Here is a 23,500-nt window from a genome sequence, read left to right as displayed (position 1 = left end):
ACGGAAATTTCTCTCCTTGCGGTGATAGAAGAAACAAAAAGGATTTTGGATCAGGGTGGCATGGCGGCCATTATCCTTCTTGACCTCAGCGCCGCCTTCGACACTGTTAACCATGCTACCCTGCTCCTCAGACTTAAGAATGTGGGAGTATCAGGTATGGCAATACAGTGGTTTCAATCATTCCTCAGTGACCGCTCTTTTAGGGTCTTTGAGGGAGATGTGGTCTCTAATGAGTTTCCCCTTAATTGTGGAGTCCCTCAGGGCTCGGCCCTTAGTCCCACGCTTTTCAATATATACTTGAGACCCCTGGCAGAGATCGTCCAACCGTTTGGCATAAAAATTGTTTCCTACGTGGATGACACCCAACTTGTGGTGGCACTTAACCACTGTAAAGGGCCTTCTGGCACTCTAAGCAGTTGTTTAGAGGTGGTCTCCAAATGGATGGAACATTCGTGCCTCAAACTTAACGGGGACAAAACAGAGTTGATGCTCCTGGGTTATTCTCCTGTTTTCAACCCGGCATCTCTGGCCGGACTGCCTAGGCCCTGCTCCGGCCCCCAAAGAGCAAATTAAGAGCCTAGTCATCTGGATTGACCACTCACTCACCTTTAGTCACCAGGCAGCAAAACTCTCTGCAACTTGCTTTGGGATACTAAGGATGCTTCATAAGATTCTGCCCCTCCTTCCCTTTAATGCCAGAAGGATCATGGTTTAAGCTCTGATCCTTTCCCGCCTGGATTACGGGAATGTATTATACCTAGGACCTCCGCAGTACACCATTGATAAGCTCCAAGTCATTCAGAACTCTGCCGCTCGTAGATTGCTTCAAATCCCCCGTTGGCACTCAGCCAAACAAGCACTAAAGACCTTGCATTGGCTGCCTATCAGGGAAAGGATCCAGTTCAAAGCTATGTGTCTGGTCCATAAAGTTTTCTGGAAGAATAGTCCTCCTATTCTTCAGCCCCTGATCACCCCCTATCACCCGAAAAGAGACCTCCGACGTCTGTATCCCTCCTTGCTGGTCAACCTAGAATAAGGAGGGCCAGAAGTGGGGGCCGGTCCTTTGCGTATAACGGCGCCATTGGCTGGAATGCCCTCCCGCTCCATTTACGGAAGGTATCTAACCTTCTATCTTTCCGCAAGCTCCTAAAAACTTGGTTGTTCTAGCTCTTTCCTTTGCCTTGCTCTCTGCTGTTCTCTGTCCGCAGCGCTGGGAGGCCTTCTGGTAGCCATTGCGCTTTATAAATTCTACTTCATTCAAAATGTTGGTGTTACTGACTGGGCCTAATGTGACCGCATAACACAGTGTCAAGGGCAGGCAAAGCCTTGGCCAGGGTGAGCATTTTGAATTTTGTCATCCGGAGTAGGATACGGAGAGCACAGGTCTAAAATAGGCTGAATACTTCCATCCTTCTTGTGCACCAGAAAGTAGCAGGAATAGCAACAACGTCCTACTTCTGGCGTGGACCCCTATCGAAAGCCCTTTGGCTAAAAAGGCTGCACTTCCGGCCACAAAACTGAAAGATGGTTCTTCATCAGTTATTGGAGGATGGTGGAAGATTTAGCGGTGTGGACTGGAAGGGTAGGGCATAGTCCTTCAGAACAATTTGCAGGACCACCTCTCAGATTTTATGGCCTGCCAACCCGGCAAGAATCCTACTGGGCGGCTCTGCTCCACTAAGAGCACTCTAAAGGAGTTTGGCAGGTGGAGCCCCCTACGGCGCAGTAGACTGGGTGGCCCATTGACCTTCACCCTGGGGGCAATGGGTGACACGGCTGCGAGACTGTTGTGTTCCATGCTGGGGTTGAACATGAACGGTATGGTGTACATCTGCCGAAGCCACAGTAGGGTTGATGCGGCTAGCGGGTGTGGACAGATAAGCCTAGGGAGCAAACCGTAGCCCTGCTCTCCTTAAACCACTGCTTTGTCCCCAAACAGACGAGTCCCATTGACCGGCATCTCCATTAGAGATGACGGGACATTGCCTGACAAACCCGTGGACCGCAGACAAGCGTGGTGGCTAATGGCAACACAAGTGCCAATGGTCTAACGGATGAATCGGAGATGCCCAACCCACAAAGAATTGTGAACCAGGGTCAGCGGGCTCGATAATTCTCGCCTCGGTGCCTACTCCAGTCAGGGACCACACTCGGCAACTCTGGGCATTAGCTTGCCTCATCTTCACAACGGCCCCCCCAGACCACCGGGGATGCTTGGTCGCACCTTAGAGATACCCATTAGGGACCATCTCTCAGGGTGAGCCAGGACGGGTTCCCCAGCGGTCGAAGCGCGGAGATACTCCTCCGGGAGTCGATTCTAGCGCTATATAAACCCACAATTAAATTAAATTAAATTAAACTTTCCTGCGTCATGGCTGTCTGGCATGGCCAGGGAAAAGACCAGTCAGAGATCAGCAGGGACACCTGGGAGGACTTAAGCCACCGAGCCCCAAAAGGCAGGAGAATAGTATCCCAGCAGGCAGTTGGCATTCGTACACCTGAGCGCCAGGCTTGTGGATGAAAAGACTTTTGCTGACCATCTCCACCAGTTTTGACTCCCTACAGGGAAGAGAAGTTGGGAATGTGTTAGGGTTAAGTTTTCTTGCACCATCTAGGTTTCAGGTGAGGTGTGTTAAACGCAGGGTCACCCGGGGCATGGTGGTTCAGCTTACGCTGAGGGCAAACCTGCTGCAGGAACCGAGGTGGAGAACCTTTAGGATACGTTGGGCACACAGGCACGCCAGTGGGAGTCAGCAAGGATCTGAAGATTGGGAGCATGGTTACGCTAAACTCTTAAATCTGGTTGGGAGAGGCGGAAAGCCCTGGAAACTCTGGCTGTGCTAGAACCAGTTGCAAGATTGACGACTTCGACTGACGAACAACTTCAGGAGCGATATAGAGATGCACGGGGCCGACCCATGCCTTCCTAGAAGAGCGTGAGTGGTGGGAAGGGGCTGAATTTCTTTGAATTACCCAAAGATATGGATTCAGAGGAAGACTGACCCCTGGAATTATGCTGGCCTCCTCTGGATCTCGAACTGGACTGGGAACTAACTTTTGACGTGGACCAGTCTCATTGCAGAGACTTCTGGTGCTTGGCGATGTAGTGTCCCCTTGCCGACTCATGGCCTTAGACTTCCTTGATGCTCAGTCACTGCAGACCTTAGAGCCGCCGCTTGACCACAGGTAAAATTGGTAAGTATGTGGCACAGACATTTATTTAAGACAGTCCTTACAGGGCTGCAAACCTATCATTTTGGTGGTTGACATGCCCCTTGCACATTGTAAAACCATTTTTGTTCGAGTTAAGTGCTTCAATGAGATGAGAGGTGACCTTGGATCCGCATCTTGTTGTACGGAAAGAAAGAAACTAACTTCAGAGAGTAGGAGGGACCGTCCTGAAAATATGAAGTGTGACCAGCTGGAAGGCAGTTGTGCCGGGTTGCCGAATAATGTTGTTGAAGCACCAGGAAGTGCTCCCGAACACAACTAACAAGAGTTCCTGTTAGTCCCTTAAATGTCCTGATGCGGTCATAATCCTGGGTGGGTGGAGTCACAGATGAAACAGTATGGCACCACCTGGTGGTGCGTGGGGGACAAAATGTGAGGAATCAGCTGAAAGATGTGTCCATTAAAAGCAGAGCTGTGGTTGCTAAAGGTAGTCCAACTATTACAATAGAGTGATGCAGCCACTGGAGTGATAATATTGATAAATAGCTTTGGATGTTTTTTTATTGATCGGACAGAGCTCTCATTATGGCAAAAGGTTGGCGAACCATGCTCTTTATTGCTTTCCTCTGCCGCATCTTCATGCAGAGCTGCTTTGCTTTGTATGAAGTGAGAGCGATATAAATCCTGAAACAGAAACATGCGCATGTTCTTCGCCACTAGGACTAAATAGCATCTTGGCCAAAGAATCTCTATCTCAGTCCTAACTTTCAATGACATCAGCATCTCACAGAACAAACAGGAAAACACAAGCACAGGGGTGATTTCTCAGTGGCACCGAGTGGCCCATAAAGTGTGCAGAATATCCAGATGCAAATCACTGGATTAGAGTTGGGAGGTAATGCGGAAGAGGAATGAACGATGGCCATGATGGCTGGAATTACTGGGTTGGTTCTCCTACCGATTTAGCATTTCCTCCAGAAAAGATGATTTTCCATTTATCACCCAATTCTAAATCAGGCCCAAACACTTAAGTACAGGATGGGAGACTACAAGCTGGAAATAGAAACTTCTCTGCAGATGAACCTATAAATCCCTTGAGGAAAGATACAACCCTCAGTGTGGCGACCGAGAGACTTTCTCCTCCACCTTCCTGCTCATAAGTAAGGGTAAAACACGAAGAACAAAAATTGGCCTTGTTTTGAGGCAACGACCCAGAAAGGAAAGAGTGCAACATAGGTCTAGAAATATCAACAACTGTTAGGTTTTGGATTGGACTGTGACTTCAGTGCGACCGGACGCCAACACTACTCCTTCCTGTAGCCACGGTGCCACCTGTGCAGAACAAACGGAGCATGGTAAGCAGGGGTCCTCAAAAAAGGTAGCAAGTTAGGAAATCATCCAAAGGGAGAACCCTCCAGAGGAAGAGGCAGTTCAGAGAAGCCGATCAGGAGTAGATGTGAAGACACTAAACCACCCACGACAGGAGTAGTGCGGAATCAGGAGACTTGCGGAAGATTCTTCACTCCAGGGCACATCCTGAGGAGGAAATAACTGAACTAAAATCTACGGCAAGGGGTACGGCCACGATGGAAAACACTACTGGCTACTTTTGGGGAATGGTAGTATAGTGCTGCCTCTTCCTGGAGAACTAGGAGGTAAATGAGGAAACATGGAAGATTCAAGTAGGGAAGTAAAATGCTTCTCGAAATAAATGGGTTTTACTAAATACAGTTTCCTCCCTTGGAGAGGTTTAGGTATTTTTAAGGGAATTTGCGAATCTGCAACACAGTTATGGTGGTCTCAGCGTCCTTCAGGCACAACACTAAACAAGCCACAGCGGCTAAAACGTGGACTTGGGAACCACCGAGTAAATGAGATGACCTGTAACGGAGAGGCTGATATTACTTGGTATGGTAATCCTTGCCCGGTCAGTAACTGTATTGTAAAGGCATCTGCTGGCATTGTACCCAGGATACATGCAGTGGCTGCCTTCGCTCTATAGCAACTCTCATACCTCTATAGCAACCCCTCATACCTCCACAGCACCCCTCTCCCAAGAGTATCGCTCTAGGGCTGCCCCACCTCCTTCAGTGTCACAGCATTATACGGCAAATGCTTCAAGAGAGCAGGGTATCTCCAGAAACAGACAGTGCATCAGTCCACCCATCCCTTTATGGCTTGACCATCCATACCACAGCAGCAAACCTCAATGCATCTGATATGCAACACAGCTTCCGCGCTATACATCACGCGGCGCTTCACAGGGCGTCCTTCTAAAGCTGTGCTCTAGTACACTATCTCACCCTAGGTTACAGCTTACATTTTAGCTCATCTAATTACCAACCTTTCACTTCTACAAAAACCCCAGGCTCTACAACAGACCACAATGAACCAGGAAAGAGCAATGAATCCCTCACAAAGCCAAGGGACGGGGCATGTAAGCCAATGCAAAACAAACGGTTCACCCCTTCTCTTCGAGGACAACTTCTACTACAGAGAAGTGCAAGTAGCCAGAGGGGGGACACCAACTTTAATGGATGTTGTGAGTGGGAAAAAACATTACGCAAAAAAACTTCGATATACATGCATTACACAATACTCCTCAATGTCACCTGAAACGTGTTCACAGTAATCTATCAACCAAGTATTAGACAGACCACAAAAAACACTGCACAGACTTCTCGATTTTCCTGTTTTCTGAAAAAGAATATTTTTACGAATTGGGGATCTATTTGATGTGAAAGGCCTGTTGGGTTTTAAAGCAGTCCAGCATGACTTTGGGCTCCCAGACTCAGAATATTGGCACTACCTGACAATCGGACATGGTGACACGGCCACATGCCAGCAGGCGACTGACGCTGTTTAAACGTGGGCTTTTATCAAGAAAAGATGTCTCCCACATTTTATCCAACATATATTTCTTTTTAAATACACAGACTAGCCCTTTGCAAACGCCGGCCAGGAAAAGATGGGAGCTTGAGTGTGAGCGCCGTTTTACGGACAAAGAATGGACAGACATCCTACACCGTGCGCGTACTTCCGCCACCAGCGCCCCCGGCACGGAGACGCTGTTAAGATTAGCACACTACTGGTACTACACCCCAGCTTGCCTAGCTCAGCGGCAACAAGGACGAGGGGACATATGCTGGAAGCCTTGCGCCCAACCAGACACGCTCACCCACCTGTTGTGGCATTGCCCCAAGCTGCATAGATATTGGAGGGAGGTGCTGGCTGACATCGATCAGATGTTTAATACTGAACAACCCAGTTTTCCCAGCTATGTCCTGTTGGGACTACCCAACACACAAACATCTCCACTACACTCTAACAAAGGCAAGGCCATCACTTTAGCGCTATGTGCAGCGAAGCCAGTCCTACTATCGAAGTGGGGTACCGAAGTGGTCTCAACGCATGCCGATTGGCTCCACAAGCCGTGGGACTTACTGGGGATGGAAAAACGAACAGCTGTTGTCAACCACACCCGACCCAAGCTCGGAAAAAGATGGGGAACATGCATAGAGCATCTCTAAGGAGTGTACCAGGAGCTCACGTGCCCCATATGTTTGCGTATACTGCAGATTACACCCGCCCCCACAGAGATGGAGGCACGATTCCTATGAAGTGATAGGAGCAGGTCTTGTTTGTCTTTATTTATTGTTCACTGATGAGGTCTGATTCAGTTTCCCTTTTTTCCCTCCAGCCCTCCCTTCCGATCTTTGCTACCTCGCTTGCCGAATGGATGTAGGCGAAGGGTTTTGTAAACTTAATAAAGAATCGTTATAATCTTAAAAGAATATTTTTAAAAACAATATGTGGCTAGTGAAATAATAAATATATATTAAGATGTTTCCCTCCGTGTGCTTTGCTCACTCACAGCATCCATTAGGGCTGGTGTTTCCGCTCTTCAGGCTCCCTACAGTGCCGAATAAAAGGGATAGTCATCGAAGACACGGGGGGGGGGGTCTTGTGTTGCATCTATATTCACCCTCTGCACAGCAGACCCCCTTCCGCTAACAGAGGCATCCTTCCCCAGAGAGCCCACTCTCAAATCCCAGAGCAGACAGAGTCACCTCTGTATCTCTACACCGCAGCCCATCGGTTCACATAGTAGCCACGCCACTATTGGGCATTCATCCCTATACATCTGTCCAACCACCATACAGATGTTCTACCACCTCTGCTGTGTGATAGCCGCCTGCCACCATACAACATACCCCCTACGCAGCAGCCACAGCACTCCTGCGCAGCTGCCCAGCACTGCCTTACAAGCTACAACACTCCTATCCAGTCACACCTTATACAGCAGCCTCGACCCCTACAGAGCAGCTACACCCTCCCTGAAGAGCAGGCTCGCCACATCTGTAGAGAGCAGCCCACCCAGCCTACACATCAGCCCCAAGTCACTTCTATAGAATACACACCAAACCTACACAAGTCACCCAAGGCCACCACTCTAAACACTGCTACACGCACTGTAGCCCCACCACGCCTAAGGGGCAACCACACACCTCACCCCACCACTCCAGCTTCTACAACCCCCCCTCACCCCCCCCGCCTGTGCAACAGCACCGCCTGCCACAGCAGCCTCGACCCATACAGCACAGCTGCATCTATGAGCAGGCGGCGCTCTCTATGCAGCAGTCCAATGTACAACTGGCACCACCTGGCATCACAACGCGCCACACGAGTCCCTTTTATAGCCCTGCTTCGATCAGCACCACGCTCCAGACAGCACCCTCTTCACTATACACAGCATTCCCGCGCAATAAAGCCCTGCCTTGTCTATACATGCGCCCCAGTCCATACATAGAGGCACTCCAGCACAATACAGCCCTGCCTGCCCATACAGGAGCCCCATTCCATACACCACCATTTGCCCTATATAGCAATCCAGCACAATATAGCCCTGCCTGCCCATACAGGTGCCCCATTCCATACACCGCCTGTCCCCTATATAGCAATCCAGCACAATACAGCCCTGCCTGCCCATACAGGTGCCCCATTGCATACACCGCCTGGCCTGTCCCCTATATAGCACTCCAGCACAATACAGCCCTGCCTGCCCATACAGGAGCCCCATTCCATACACCGCCCTGTTCCCTATATAGCACTCCAGCACAATACAGCCCTGCCTGCCCATACAGGTGCCCCATTGCATACACCACCATTTGCCCTATATAGCAATCCAGCACAATACAGCCCTGTCTGCCCATACAGGTGCCCCATTGCATACACCACCATTTGCCCTATATAGCGCTCTAGCTCAATATAGCCCTGCCTGCCCATACAGGTGCCCCATTCCATGCATCGCCTGTCCCCTATATAGCACTCTAGCTCAATATAGCCCTGCCTGCCCATACAGGAGCCCCATTCCATACACCGCCTGTCCCCTATATAGCACTCCAGCACAATACAGCCCTGCCTGCCCATACAGCTGCCCCATTCCATACACCGCCTGTCCCCTATATAGCACTCCAGCACAATACAGCCCTGCCTGCCCATACAGGTGCCCCATTCCATACACCGCCTGTCCCCTATATAGCACTCCAGCACAATGCAGCCCTGCCTGTCCATACAGGTGCCCCATTCCATACACCGCCCTGTTCCCTATATAGCACTCCAGCACAATACAGCCCTGCCTGCCCATACAGGTACCCCATTCCATACACCGCCTGTCCCCTATATAGCACTCCAGCACAATACAGCCCTGCCTGTCCATACAGGTGCCCCATTCCATACACCGCCCTGTTCCCTATATAGCACTCCAGCACAATACAGCCCTTCCTGCCCATACAGGTACTCCATTCCATACACCGCCTGTCCCCTATATAGCACTCCAGCACAATACAGCCCTGCCTGCCCATACAGGTGCCCCATTGCATACACCGCCCTGTACCATATATAGCACTCTAGCTCAATATAGCCCTGCCTGTCCATACAGGTGCCCCATTCCATACACCGCCCTATCCCCTATATAGCAATTCAGCACAATACAGCCCTGCCTGCCCATACAGGTGCCCCATTCCATACACCGCCTGTCCCCTATATAGCACTCCAGCTCAATATAGCCCTGCCTGCCCATACAGGTGCCCCATTCCATACACCACCCTTTGCCCTATATAGCAATCCAGCACAATACAGCCCTGCCTGCCCATACAGGTGCCCCATTCCATACACCACCCTTTGCCATATATAGCAATCCAGCACAATACAGCCCTGCCTGCCCATACAGGTGCCCCATTCCATACACCACCTGTCCCCTATATATATAGCACTCCAGCACAATACAGCCCTGCCTGCCCATACAGGTGCCCCATTCCATACACCGCCCTGTTCCCTATATAGCACTCCAGCACAATACAGCCCTGCCTGCCCATACAGGTGCCCCATTCCATACACCATCCTTTGCCCTATATAGCAATCCAGCACAATACAGCCCTGCCTGCCCATACAGGTGCCCCATTCCATACACCACCCTTTCCCCTACAGTGCATCCGCATTCAATAGAGCCATGGCTCGTCTATACAGGAGCCCCACTCCACACTCTCCCGTACACGAAGCCCCTGTCCCCCGCTCTCCACGGCAGGGCCAGCGCCCAGCACCTCAGTGCACCCCCGCCCCACAGGAGCAGTGCGCCACTCACCCCTCTGGAGAGCCAGCGCCTTACAAAGCCAAGCACGCCTCGCTGCACTAGCGCTTCCATCCATGCACCCGCCAGAGATCTCTCCCCGCAGGCAGCACCCCGCCCTCCCTTGGTACATCCAGTCGGGCTGCCCACCAGGGCAGGAATAGCGAGACCTGTGTCTGACCCCAAGTGACCTCTGACCTGATCGTCACCGAATACATGCTGCCAGACTGGGAGGGGGTGTATATATAGAGAAGGGGGGGGGGGGGGGGGGCGGTGAGGCAGCAGGCACACGGAGCACTGAGGGCCGAGTCTCACCAGGCTCAGAATAGCCCTCCCCCTGTTGAAGGGAGTGCTGCCCCCCGCCCCCCAAGCTCGTCCACCCAGCAGGAGAGAGAGGGGGAGACGGCTATTAAAAGAGGCCTGCGTAAGGCTCGAGTGCCCACTTCTACATGGGCATGCCATCAATATTTATATATAGGTACCCACCCTCACGTGCCCGCGCACGTCAAACTGGGCACCTCGGAGTACAGGAGTACAGTACTCGAGGTACTAGAAAGCAAAAATACTTTATGGGCGCGACACGTCGCGCATCTTTTACCGGCGCACGGATGGGCTCGTGTGTCATAACTTTCCTTCCCGTCCGTTTCCGTTGAAATTCGGAGTTTTTTTGGCTTGCCTGGAAACATGAAGTCCCTTTTCGTTGCACTCACAGCTTCTCGTGAGCGGTGCCTCCGAGCATCAAGCGGGCTTCGGCTTTTCTTGGGCAGCCTGCACGGGCAGTGACTCTCCCCTGTACGTGCTGCGGATCCGCCACCAGCCCTTCCGGCATGCGGGCAGAGGCCAAGACTCGCCTGCAGGGTAGACTCTGCCCATTCTCACACCCAGGCCGCTCGGCCCAGAATACGCTGCCAGGCTCCACGCAAAGCGACGCCCCAGACCAGATGTGGGGGAGCATGTGGGGCCAGCCTTCATGGAATCGATTAACAAGAATTCACAATAATAATCTTATATTTTACCAAGAGGCTCATTTCGCAGTTTCCAGGCCCGTGAAAATAACTAATACTATTAGAGAATGTTTACTAACATTGCAAGGGTGAAAGGCTGAGTCTGCGAGTGATCCCCCCCCCCCTCCCCCCTTTGGAGTATAAAGAACACGCCCATCTCAAGAGCCATGTTGAGCAGAGGGACATTCACTAAATAGGTGATCCAACAGGCGTTCTACAGGAATGGGGCTCCAGCACCAGTGACCCCAGAGATGCAACCGGGAGAGCATATTGAACATATCGGCTTCTTTGATATAGAAACATATGCTAGAAACACTATATATGGATAATGGCGGATAGTGCCTTGCTGGGTTCGGGGTACTTCATAAAACACAGCCAGGAATGGGGGGAAGGGGGATTGAAGTGTGGGGACCGGGGGTCCTCTTCTCACCATGAGCCCCAAAAATAGCACTTCTCGGAGTCAGACAGGAACACATTGGTCAGCCCTGGGGGCCTGCTGGTGCACGGGCAGAGAGCGGTCACCGTTTAAGGGCGGGAGGAAGCTGCCAAAGTGAACATGCACCCTTTTTTTTCTTTTACACCATCTCATTTGAAGACGAAGGCGACAAAAATAAAGTGACAAGCCGGGCACATGATACCGCAGCAGTGGACTTGGCTACAGTCTCATGAACTCACCAAGCAGCTGCGACCGCGCCACCTCGCCCCGGGGGTGGGGCACCAGCGCTTGAAGGGAGGGGGCTGCGGAAAGTTTACCGTCTATACTGTGAAAGAGCCTTCTAGATGGGAGAAGGTGGAATGGTTGGGCCAATGAATGGCTCGGATGTCGATCGGAAATGCGGAATCGAACCAACCCAGCAACTTGAGATACACTTCCTGTGGCACGTGCCTCCTTTTCTCTGCATCAGGGACATTAAACACTGGCATTGATTGGGGGGCGTTCCCGCCCCACGAGAACAATCGCCTTTAGTAGATTAATCACCGTCACTCGGGTAACCAATCACATAGCTGCGTGTGTCGACCTTGAATCAGGTTCGAGTCTCGGCGCCGGCTCGACCTCCTGTGATTCTTGACAAATCACTTAATCACCCTGTGCCTGAAAAAGTGACCTTGTGTAATGTAATCTGTAGCTCATGTAAATAACTCCAAAGACATTGGGCCAAATTTGCGCTACTTAAAATTGCAAAAACTAAATAAAAACGAAACTAATCACCTCAACAGAATTAATACCCTCAATAACCAATCAACTGTAAAAAAATAAACACCTTCACTACAATAACTAATCGCATTCATTAGAATAATCAACATCACTCAAATAAAGTATTCACCTACAGTAGAATAATCACCTTCACTCCAATAAATCAATCGCATTAATTGGAATAATCACCTTCACTCCAATAACCAATCATCTTCAGTAGAATCAGAATCTTCAGTAGAATCAGCACCTTCAGTGCAATGGCCAATCCCCTATAGCAGAATAATTACCTTCACTACAATGACCAATCACCCACAGTAGAATAATCACCTTCACTCCAACAAATCAATCACATTCATTGGAATAATAACATTCACTCCAATAACCCATCATCTTCTGTAGAATAAGCACCTTCACTCCAATGACCAATCCCCTTTAGCAGAATAATCACCTTTACTACAATAACCAATCATCTTCAGTAGAATCTGTACCTTCACTGCAATGACCAATCCCCTTCACTAGAAGAATGGCCGTCTCGCCGTGTGTGCCGCCACCAGACAATGGAAGGAGGGACCTGCCTCTGAAGACAGCCAAGTTGGAAAAGGCCGTCCCCTGCAGTAAACCTTTACTACCTCCAAACCCAGGGCATGAGTCGGGGGTACATGTGGGTACATAGCGTCCACCCACTATTTTCACAGGGTGGACGCCATCCAACTTGCAAGAAGTGGGCTTCTCTGAAATATGCTGAACTTGTCCAGGTGTAATTTTCAGGTACATTCAGCAGCGCGCCGGCGCCGTGCCAGCTTTCTTTCAGAGCAGCACCGTGCAGGCGGTGAGCGGGCTCTCCTATTTCAGACTCCAGCGGGGCCCATAACAAAGGCCGCATTTAAGTGGCCATCAGGCCTCCTTTTGGTCCACTAGATTAGTTGGGAGCAATCTGAGCGTCACACCTAGATGCAAGGGAGGGGAAACAAAGGCAGCTTGTTACCTCTTCAGAAATAATTTAGAGAGACCTGCTTTTCACTTTGTTTAACCCCTGTATATAAGAGCACTGTATGCATGCACTGTAAGAATGTCCAATGTGCTGGTCTGTTCCAGTATTTACACAAATAACCTTTTAATAACCATTATTTTAATTTTTATAGGCACTAATAATCCCAATGCAGGGAGTCAGAGCGCTTTACATCGCACACACATGCACATTATACATTGACAATAAATTGTATACATTTGTAAATCAATGTACATGATGTGTTACATAAGACGGTTAGGGTTACAAGGCGTAGGAGTCACGTCCTTTATAGCTCGCTGTGCTATATTAGAAGGATTACAATTTATGAACTGCAAGGAACAAAATGATCTGTATTAAAAAACATTAATCCATTTACCTAGCTACATAAAATAAAAATCTGAAATCTGCATGTTAGAGGATGTGCTTTGCAGGAGACACGTAAACCCACAATGCTACTTTGATTCAAAACTGGAACTAGAGAAAACACAGGTCTCTCCAGGAAACATGTTACCCTCCAAAATTACCTTACCATGACTATTGTTCCTTGGGATTTACTGTGCACACAAAGATCTCTGCAGCAGGTGCCTTAACACCATAAGGTATTTAAAAATGCAGACTTTGCAACCAATTAAAGAGAATATATTTACTGCCCCTTTTCTCCTTATTGTCAATTTCTTTGTGACAAGAGTTTTTACAAAATAAATGTGTAAGTTGAGACCCACATTTAGCGTCGGGGGATGTGTCACTTGTTTGGCACAACCCCAACGCAAACTCATTTGTTAAAGCTCATAATGTACTCATATGTACTCATGATAGACTTGCGAAACATATTTGTGAGGTGTTCAGATCTGATGTCACTCCTTGTGATGTCACTTCCTGTGAGGTCATGGGTTGTAATGCCACTTCCTGTGATGCAGCGCCGTGTTGTCGCACTATGTCAAGCACCATGATGTCACTTGCATACTGCCTAACTTGGTTAGCCCCCTCACTTCTTTTTTTAGGACTTGTGCCCTGCCGAAACCCACAGTAAACAAGCATTTACAATGCAATGGTCTCGGCAATATTATAGGTAGAGCTATTGGTATTGCTCATTATTTTTTTATTATTTTTGTATCCCTAAATAAATGGCATTGTCATTTCTATTGGCATTAGCTTTTTTGTTGCATATGTGATACCTATTGCATTAGCAGAGAGAGAGTGCGGTAGTGAGATAGAGTGAGGTATTGAAATAGAGAGTGAGGTAATGAGAGAGAGTGAGATAGATAGAGAGTGAGGTAGTGAGATAGAGAGTGAGGTAGATAGAGAGTGAGGTAGTGAGATAGAGAGTGAGGTAGATAGAGAGTGAGGTAGTGAGATAGAGAGTGAGGTAGATAGAGAGTGAGGTAGTGAGATAGAGAGTGAGGTAGATAGAGAGTGAGGTAGTGAGATAGAGAGAGTGAGGTAGTGAGGGAGAGGGATGTTGTGAGGTAGTGATATATAAGCATAGAGTGATGTTGTGATGTAGTGAGATAGAGAGAGAGGTAGTGAAAGAGAGAGTGAAAGTGAGTTAGTGAGATAGAAAGAGTGAGGTAGTGAGATAGAGAGAGAGTGTGTGGCTCATCGATTCCAATATAATATACTTTAATGAACTCGAGTGCAACTCGCCCCACCCCCGACGCCATATCCACACTCTTAAACCATCTACCTTACCGAAGCACATGTATCACATTGAAATGCCTTTTACAAATGCCTCAGCCTTTCTGCTCCAAGCTCGGCAGACGATCCCCTGCCCCCGCGTGTTCAACAATCACTCATTTAGCCCCCAACTAGCCTGCAGCTTCCATCCAACGGAAGGGGGGGTGGGAGCTTTGTGAACACAGACAGTGGGTGGGGGTGGGAGCAAAGCAACAGAAATGTAAACAAGCACAGCACGCGAAAGTGAAAGCGACCGCATTTGGACCAAAAATACACACAATTCAATAAAATATGTATTGCTATCCATAAAAGGCTGGTAGGTCTGGGTACACTCAATTACGGAAGGAAGGGAGGACGGTCAAGGGATAAACGGTAAGAAAGGGGCGGCAGCCAGGGGATAAAATGCAAGAAAGGGAGGGCGGGAGATAGTTAAAAGGGAAGGAAGGTGTGTGGGGGGGAACAAAAGGAAAGAAAGAGAAGACATAAAAAAAATCATTCAGTCAGATACATTTTTGTGAAAAGTCTGGTTAAAATTTGCCAACAGTGGTCAAAGTTATTAGGAAAAAAAAAAAACTTTTTAAATGCTCTATGCATGTAACTATAACTAGAGAGGCAATATTCCTGCACGTGTGATGGTTTATAATAATGGGTTCAATTTTACATCTCACTCATAGCTCTCCGTCACAAGTTTTCTGGTACTACAAAATATTCGTTATCGCTTTGCTACGTCAGGGGTTGCATGAAGCACGCCCAGATGGGTGTCTAGAACACTTTGCAAAAGGTAGATGAAAGCAGAGATGAATATCATCGGGAAGGAGAGGAGGGGTACAATTTTCCGAAAAAACTAAGTGTTGTGTGAACCACTGACCCGAACAATACTAACTATGTCGGATTCGGAAGATATCTGACAGGATCCCAGCCTCACTGCGCTGTACATGCATTAATGCACATAGAATGGTCCGTTTCCGGAATTTGGCTAAAGAGTAGGTTCTTGGGTTAACAAGCGGGAAAAAAAGATTACACATTTTTAACAACCATATAATTAGTTAAATAAAAAATTAATAGCCGCATGCGCGAAAAGTAACCTACTTATTATCTCGCAAGTTGCCACCTTTAAGCACGAACGGTGTTTACCTGTTGGGCTACGAGCTTAAATTAACACCACCTCTTCGCCTGGCAAAACACTGAAACCCACGAAAATAAACATGACTGCATTTGCGTACCTTCCTCTCCCTTCCGTCTATTGCAGAGGGGCCACGCGCTGTTCATGAGTACGGCGCGTGAACCTCTGCTATCGCCTGCCATGCTCACTCGTTACTAAGCAATAGCGGGCAGGGCCTCTCGAGCAGCGGTGTCGTAATCCATGGAATGACGTAATGTATGATCAGAGTACACACATAAACTTGTCTCTGAAGCTTTATTCAATGTTATATATCGGGACCTGAGTGCGTAGCTACATGAAAGCGTGGCCATCTCTTTGGAACCTGATGTCTACATTAGTACTTTCCCTAGTAACTTGGGTCACAGACAGCGCGCGCCTTGGAAAAAAAGAGGAGGAAGGGCAAAGTTCAATGGAAATCATCATGACGTGATGCACTTCCGACCAGACGCCACACGTTTGAGAGCACTTCGAAAACATTCTCGTAGGAGTGACAAGCTCATTGCGTGACAACACCGCACGGCTTCATTAGCACCTTCAAACCGAGGGGCAGGGGGAGAGGACAAGCACACCACTGCCTTTCTCCGAGGCGAAGCAGAAATGCCTCGGAGAAACGCAGTGGCGTTTTCAGATTCGGGGGAGTGTTTCTTTTTCTCTCCTCTTGCCATTGGCGGGAGGAGAGAAAAACACGCCTGAGAAAGGGCGTGGCTAGAAAGTGGAAAGAACAGCAAGGAACACGCCCCCGAATCTGGAAAAGACGGAGCCTATTTGGAGGGACGGCTCTCTCCTCCAATGGCTGGCCTCCGTTTAGGAAGCCAGCCAATGGAGGAGAGGCAAAAAGAGAGGCGGGCTAAGGAGCCACTCTCAAAAACATTAAATCTCCGACTTCCAGTTCTGCCTTCGGCAGACCGGATAGTCCTCGACCTAAAAAAAACACTCTGGGACACTCCTGCCCCTTTCCGACTTTAAACCAGGTCAATCATCTACGAATAATTCTTGAATTGACCGATAAAGTAACAGTGCCAAATTTAATCTCAAATCTCAGGGAGGAAAATCATAGTCTGTATACTACGGGAACGAGGTCACCAGGCTGGACAGGCATCTTCAAGCGGAAATACACAGTAGGCCAGGGAAATTGGAGGAGTATGGACGTGGCTTGGTATCGTCTGACTTGCACAGTACTGCCACCTACTGGTACCATAAGGAATCGCGTTTCAAAATGTTTAGAACGGGAGAGTGGCTGGCGGCACAACAAGATGGCCGCCTGAACCGTGAGCTCACAGTCTGTTGTGTTGTAGCATTTATAGAGCATGTCACGCCGACGCAGACGACCAGACATGAGGCATGCTAGGGGAGTGCGTGGTTGGCAGAGATGCACTTGTTCAATACTAAGTGTGAAGTGTTCTGACGTCAAGCACGAGTGACCAGAGAGATGCTCTCTTCCGTTTGGGGGTCCAATGCCTAGCCATTAGATGGACGAATGAGAGATAGGCACACATGCTATAATTGTAATTAGTTGTTAGTTATAACTTACTGTGCTATGTCTCATGATTTCTAATATGCGGAGGAAAGAGGCAGTGATCTACCTGCATGGTCTGTGTGCCACCTCAAGAGAGGCCCGGGACTAACCAAGGTGACAGGTGGGACTGACAGACTATGACAGGGCGGCCAGTTGCACTTCATGAGTGCCCTCTTGAAAGGCTGGTGCCTGAACAGAACCGATGGGGGAGCAACTGCGACCACCTGATGCTCCTTTCCTTTCCCAACTGTAGCTTTGGGAGCCCCCATGAATGGGTCTGCCCAAAGCAACTCCTCTCCCATGACCTGGACAAGTACCGGACACAAGATAATGGTGGGGACGCTACTACAGCATGGTCCGAATGATAAAACATGACTGAAGAGAGCCATGGCAGAGGTGCCCTCTGCATGCTTGTTCTCTCTCTCCTTTGTCTCCAACTAAAGTTTTCTTCCCATCTAATGCTCCATCTCTCTCTCTTGGCTATCTCTCCAGTTCCCCGCTCCTCCATCCTTTGGAAGTTCTTTCCGCCTCTATATAACATTATTCACTTAAAAATAACCTTAATCTGGGAAGCCATGATGGTGAGTGCTAAACTAGATGCTTCCTGGCAACATCCATCTACTAAATATCCTGGACCTATGGGTATGGGGTCTGTCCAGAAGCAAGGGCTCAGACTCTGGTAGTTGAATTTCACCTTTTGAATGCAGCCGTAAGTGACATAGATCTTCTGCTACGGCAGCTTAAGGACATGAGTTAGGTAGTTATCCAACATCAGCTTTCAGACTCTTACAACCTAAATCACACTTTTTATTAGTCTGTCCCTAAAGGAGAGAGTCGTTCCGTCTGCTTTAAACCATGCTTTAATCTCCCCACTGATAAAGCCAAACATGTGACAAGATAAGAACAAAATGTAAAGGCCTGTATACAGAAAGCGAGCACTCGTGGAAGAATATCGTAAACAGGATATGCTCCACGGAAGGGACAAAGGAATGCTGGACAGCCTAAAACCAATAGAGCCAGCAAATAGAAAGCGGGCAAACGTGAGTTACAAACAACAAAGGCGATGGTAAGCAGTGGGCGCAATGCATTCCTAGGACAGCTTTCAGAATGTCCCAGAGATGTCTTTGCAAACCAGACAGCATAGCTGGCAGGTTACAAAATAAAAAGGATTGCTGCTTAATGGAGATTAATACGGGCCTTTGGCAAGTAGCATGCAAAGTAGGTAGTTCTCCTCCATTAACCCCCAGCAAGACTCTGGAGTAACTTTGCACTAAAACGAAAGAAATCCTTATTTACTTCTTGGTGAAGCAGGGTATTTTTTGTCGGGGGCCAAGAAGGAAAAAAAACACCTTGCTGAAAAGTAGCACAAACGCTTTTTTTAAATAACATTTTCATGGCAAAAATGAGTAAGGGAAAGGGTTAAAGCAACATGAGGGAAAGGAGAAAAAGTCTAAACAGAAGAATTTGTAGAGAGGAGAGGTGGTTGTCAAAGAACAACAGGAGTGAGAAACATCAGTAGGTACGATACAGGGAAATGAGGTAGCGATGCTCACAAGGGAGAGCGATAAAACACATGTACTTACACCAAGTGTTTTACAAAGAAGACAAGCATTGGCAAAGCCTATAGGTTTTGCCTTGAGAAAGCTAATTTTTGTTAGTGACAATGCCTTGTAGCCATGTTCTACAGCAGAGTGGAGGTAAGCAGAGAAGAGTGGAGTAACATGGAGTACAGTGGCATAGAGTGCAGTGGCACAGAATGGAGGGGAGCAGAGTGGTTTGGAGTGCTGTAGAGTGTATTAGCATAGAGTGGAGTACAGTGGAGAGGAGTGGCGTAGATTAGAGTGGAGCAGCATTGAGTGGCATGGAGTAGAGTGGCATAAAGTAGAGTGGCGTGGAGTGGCGTGGCGTAGAGTAGAGTGGTGTGGTGTAGAGTCGCATGTTTTAGAGTGGAGAGGTGCAGAGTAGAGCGCAGCACCGTGCAATGCAGCAGCGTACAATGCAGTGGTGTAGAGTAGAGTGCAGTAGCATAGAGCAGAGTGCAGTGGTGTAGAGTAGAGTGCTGCAAAGTATAGTGACCAAGAGTGCACTGGCGTAGAGTGCAGTAGAGTGGCATAGAGTGTAGTGGTGCATAGAAGACTGCAGTGACAGAGTGCAGTGGCAAAGACTAGAAGGGAGCAGAGTTCGGTGTTGTAGAGTGTAGCAGAGTGCAGTGGTGTAGAGTAAATTGATGCAGAGTAGGGGGCGTGGCTTGGCTGCCGAGCGGAATGGCTGCCTGAAACCGCAGCTCCGCTGATCGAGCACATAAATCCTTCATTTATTGGCTTCATAGGTGTGGGAGCTCGGACCTCCTGACCCAGGAAGGGTGCCTAGGGTGTCCGCCCCGTGCGTTGGTGCTCCTGACCCCGTCTGCGGAACTGTAGCGGAGAGCGGCCTGCTGGAAGCGGAGAGCCGAGGCGGCCTGCGGCGCTCGCGAGAGCCGGGGGCTTGCGTGGGGAGTGGCCCGAGCGCAGAACGAGCAGTGAGGCTGCGGTCGACGGATCAGCCCAGCCGGGAGGAGCGCAGCCCGCCAGGCGCATACCCCCTGCAGCTGAAGCGGCGGAGCTGCGGCGGCGACGATCGGTGCGGTGGACTGCTGCTGGCAGTGTGGAGGTGAGCCGAGGGGGATGACCTGGGCGAGTCGCCGCTCCGAGAGCTGGACGACGGCTGCGGGGCTGAGCGGAGGGCGCCTGTGCTGGAGCTGGGCGGAGGCTGCTGCGGTCCCGCTACGAAGGGCAGCATTGCCGAACCTCGTGGGGAGAGTCTCCGATCCGCGCAAACGGGTCACTTGTCCCTGGATTGAACGGAGCAGTGGCAGGCCCAGAGGTGGAGGCGGAGTGGCGGCCATTTTCCTCGAGGGCGGCTGCGTGACGGTCTCCTGTCATCGGAGGCCCCGGAGCGGTGACCAGAGGGACGTGGTCAGATGATGTGCCTGCCCCTAGCCATAAGCTGGTGCCGGAGAGATCGCGCTATGGGCCGGTGATCACGGACGCAGGAGTGGGCCTGTGCGAGGAGCCGGTGGTCGGCTGGCTCTGGCGCCGGGTCGCGTGGCCTGCGCTCCTCTCCGGGCGGAAGACGTGCCGGGTGGGCGCCTGGACGAGGGACGAGTGCGTTGCTGTGGACGTCCATGCGAGCTGTGCTACATTGACCGGGGGAACAGGAGGGGACCTGCTGCACGAGTGTTGGCCTGGGCCTGGGGGGCCGTGCTCCGTCTGCCCCCGCTTGGATCGTTGCACCACGGGTATACCCCGATCCGGAGAACATGGCGTCATTGGTTGCTAGTGAGGCCTGAACTATCCGCTGCCTTTTGCGAGACCCTGGTGGGGGGTGACCGGTGCTGAGTGGGGAGAGTGCGGTCCGGCTCCCCGCACCGGCCGACCGCGCTAGGAGGCAACCATGGGCAAGCCAGACACGCGGCAGCCGAAAATTACTTTTGATAAGTCCAAACAGAAACCACCAGACCAGGAACCCCGAGATGCCGAGTCTGTTCGAGAAGACCGGAGTGGCTCGCAGGACGCGGACATCAAAACCATGTTTCAAGAACTGAAAACAAGCTTGCATGGCATAGATGGCAAAATGGACGCGCTGGCGGCCCGCATGGACGGTATCACGTCTCGCATGGACAAACAAGAAGGAAGAGTGGAGGCGCTTGAAGCGCGAGTGGCCGATACGGAAGAAAGTCAAACCGACCTTGGCAAACAACTGCAGGGCATGGACAAGGTTCTGGCGCTCATACAACAAAAAAATGAGGACTTGGAAGCGCGCTCGAGGCGCAACAACGTACGCATCACGGGAGTGGCGGAAACGACGGACATCACTAATATGGAGCAATATGTCGAGCGGATGTTGAAAGAACTGTTTGGGTCGGGCCTATCGTTGATGTTCCTTGTCGAACGGGCTCATAGATCATTGGGGCCCAGGCCTAAACCGGGTGCACCGCCCCGGCCTATCATTGCACGTGTCTTGAACTATAGGGACCGGGACACGGTATTACGTATGGCCAGAGACATGACCGACGTGCAATACAAAGGCAATCACATCGCGCTATATCCAGATTATACGATGCAGGTACAGGCCGCTCGGAGGGAATTTTTGCCGGCGAAAAAGCTTTTCCAGCAGACGGGCACCAAGTACTCCCTCATATACCCTGCAAAGCTCCGGGTACAAGGTCCCGGAAAACCATCCTTCTTTTTGGACGCGAAAGCAGCTCTGCAATATGGCAAACAACTGGCGAAGGACCAAAAGGCTCAGGCAACTGCAGGCGGACCGGACCAGCGAGACAGGCTAAGTGATGTTGAATGACTGTCACCATTTGATTGTTGATATGCCGCTGGGTGTGGCCTATACATGCTGGGAAGCGTCCTAGTGACTGTTTGGTGCTCTGGAAGGTTCATTTCAGGTGCTGGAAGGGAGTTGTGCAGAATTGCGGGGCTGGGGGGGGGGGGGGGGGGGGAGGTCCTTGAGCTGCCACACTGGGTCAGAGCTCGATCACCCTGTCATGAGTACAGGGTTAGTGGGTGGCCAACCTGCGTACCTCAGGGGATGATTCCCATTCATCGGTTACGACCAATGACTGTAGTTACAGCTTCTACGGTGGGGAGGGGGACTTGGGAGGACGTTGCACAACCTAATTGGGGGGTTGGAGCGGGTGGGGTCCGATTGAATTTGGGGGATTCTGTTGGGGTTTGTTTATGTTTTCAAGTTGGGTCAGAGGAAGCGAGATTTGATGCTGCACTGTATATTGTACACTGTTCACTGCTCTGTCGACAGTCACTTAGCATGTGGTGCTCTGGCCTTTGCCGGGCATGGTGGCCAGATGGGCACTTAGGTTATTTGCTATCTCTTAGAGCTGGGAGGCCGGGCGGAGTGCAACATGGAACGGGTCTGTGGCCTGAACGAGTTTTCTTCATATGCCTGTTGCCGTGCAGAAAATAAAATGCATTACTTGGAATGTGAGAGGTATGAATGACAGACGCAAAGCGAGACTGGTGCAAGCCTTCCTACTCAGAAAAGAAGTGGACCTCTGCCTCCTGCAGGAGACGCATTTGACAGCCAATGCTGCGCAGCTGCTCAGACACCATAGATGGGGAGAGATAATCCACGCCTCCTACTCTAACTACTCCAGAGGGGTGGCGATACTAATCAGGAAGGGGCTTCACTGGAAGACGCATGAAGTGCTCAGGGATATGGGGGGCAGATATATTATACTAGCGGGTACTCTGTGCGGTATGAGAGTGACGCTGGTGAATGTGTATGGCCCGAATGACGATAACCCAGAGTTTTACGGGGACCTATGGCATAAGGTGCAGGCCCGTGGCCCGGCGGCGATCTTGTGGGGTGGGGACTATAATGTCGTAATATCGGACACCATGGATAGGCAGGGCACGACTAGAGAGCACCACCCCAGGGCGTCGGAAGAGCTCGGCTACATTATGCAGGATGCGGGGCTGGTGGACTCCTGGAGGACGCTGCACCCTGGGATACGCGCGGGCACATGCATAACGGCCCATAGGGCGGCCTGGTCCAGACTGGACTACTGGCTGCTATCCAGAGACTTGCACTCGACGGTGCTAGAGGTGATACACTTGCCGAGATCTCTGTCCGATCATGCCCCGGTGTCCCTTACCGTCTCCACACCACCCCAATACGTTCAGCCGTTCGGCTGGCGGTTTCCCTCCCGAGCGCTGCGCGATCAGGTGTTTCAGCAGGGTCTGCGGGACAAACTGGAGGAATACTTTGTAATAAACGAGGGCACTGTGGATTCGCCAGGCACGCTGTGGGAGGCTTGTAAGGTGGTGACCAGAGGGCACTGCATGTCGCTGAAAACGGGTGTACTGAGATCCATTAGAGAGACATTGAGCAAATTAGAAACTGAACTTGCGCAACTGGAGACCGCATTGATAGATGCCCCGACGGATAAACTGCGGGCAGACTTCAGGTCGAAGCTTACCAGGTATCAAGAGGAAGCGGACAGGGAGGTTGCATTTCTGTCTAAAGATCATCAGGCCAGACGGTATGGGGAGGGTGACCGGGCCGGACGTACACTAGCGAATCTGCTGCGCGCACCGCGTGGGTCGGATCATATCATGGAACTACAAGGGGTGG

The 23,500-nt window shown here is 50.3% G+C and overlaps 1 protein-coding gene across 5 annotated transcripts in view; it reads right to left on the bottom strand.

The window, feature by feature from the left end:
- ATOSB (atos homolog B) overlaps positions 1–23,500 on the bottom strand; it is a 416,415-nt gene that overhangs the window by 124,496 nt on the left and 268,419 nt on the right. The window contains exon 1 of one of the 5 annotated variants that reach the window (XM_085628135.1): positions 9,815–9,946. The exons of the other annotated variants lie outside the window; for them this stretch is intronic. The gene's annotated coding sequence lies outside the window, so the exon portion shown is untranslated. Of the gene's footprint in view, positions 1–9,814; positions 9,947–23,500 lie in introns of those variants that run through there. 5 annotated transcript variants of the gene reach the window in all.

Source organism: Triturus cristatus, chromosome 2_1, assembly GCF_964204655.1.
Source record: "Triturus cristatus chromosome 2_1, aTriCri1.1, whole genome shotgun sequence".
In the NCBI taxonomy this organism is placed as follows: Eukaryota; Metazoa; Chordata; class Amphibia; order Caudata; family Salamandridae; genus Triturus; species Triturus cristatus.
The sequence above is the reverse complement of the archived record's forward strand: the minus strand, read 5'-3'. Positions and strand labels throughout refer to the sequence as shown.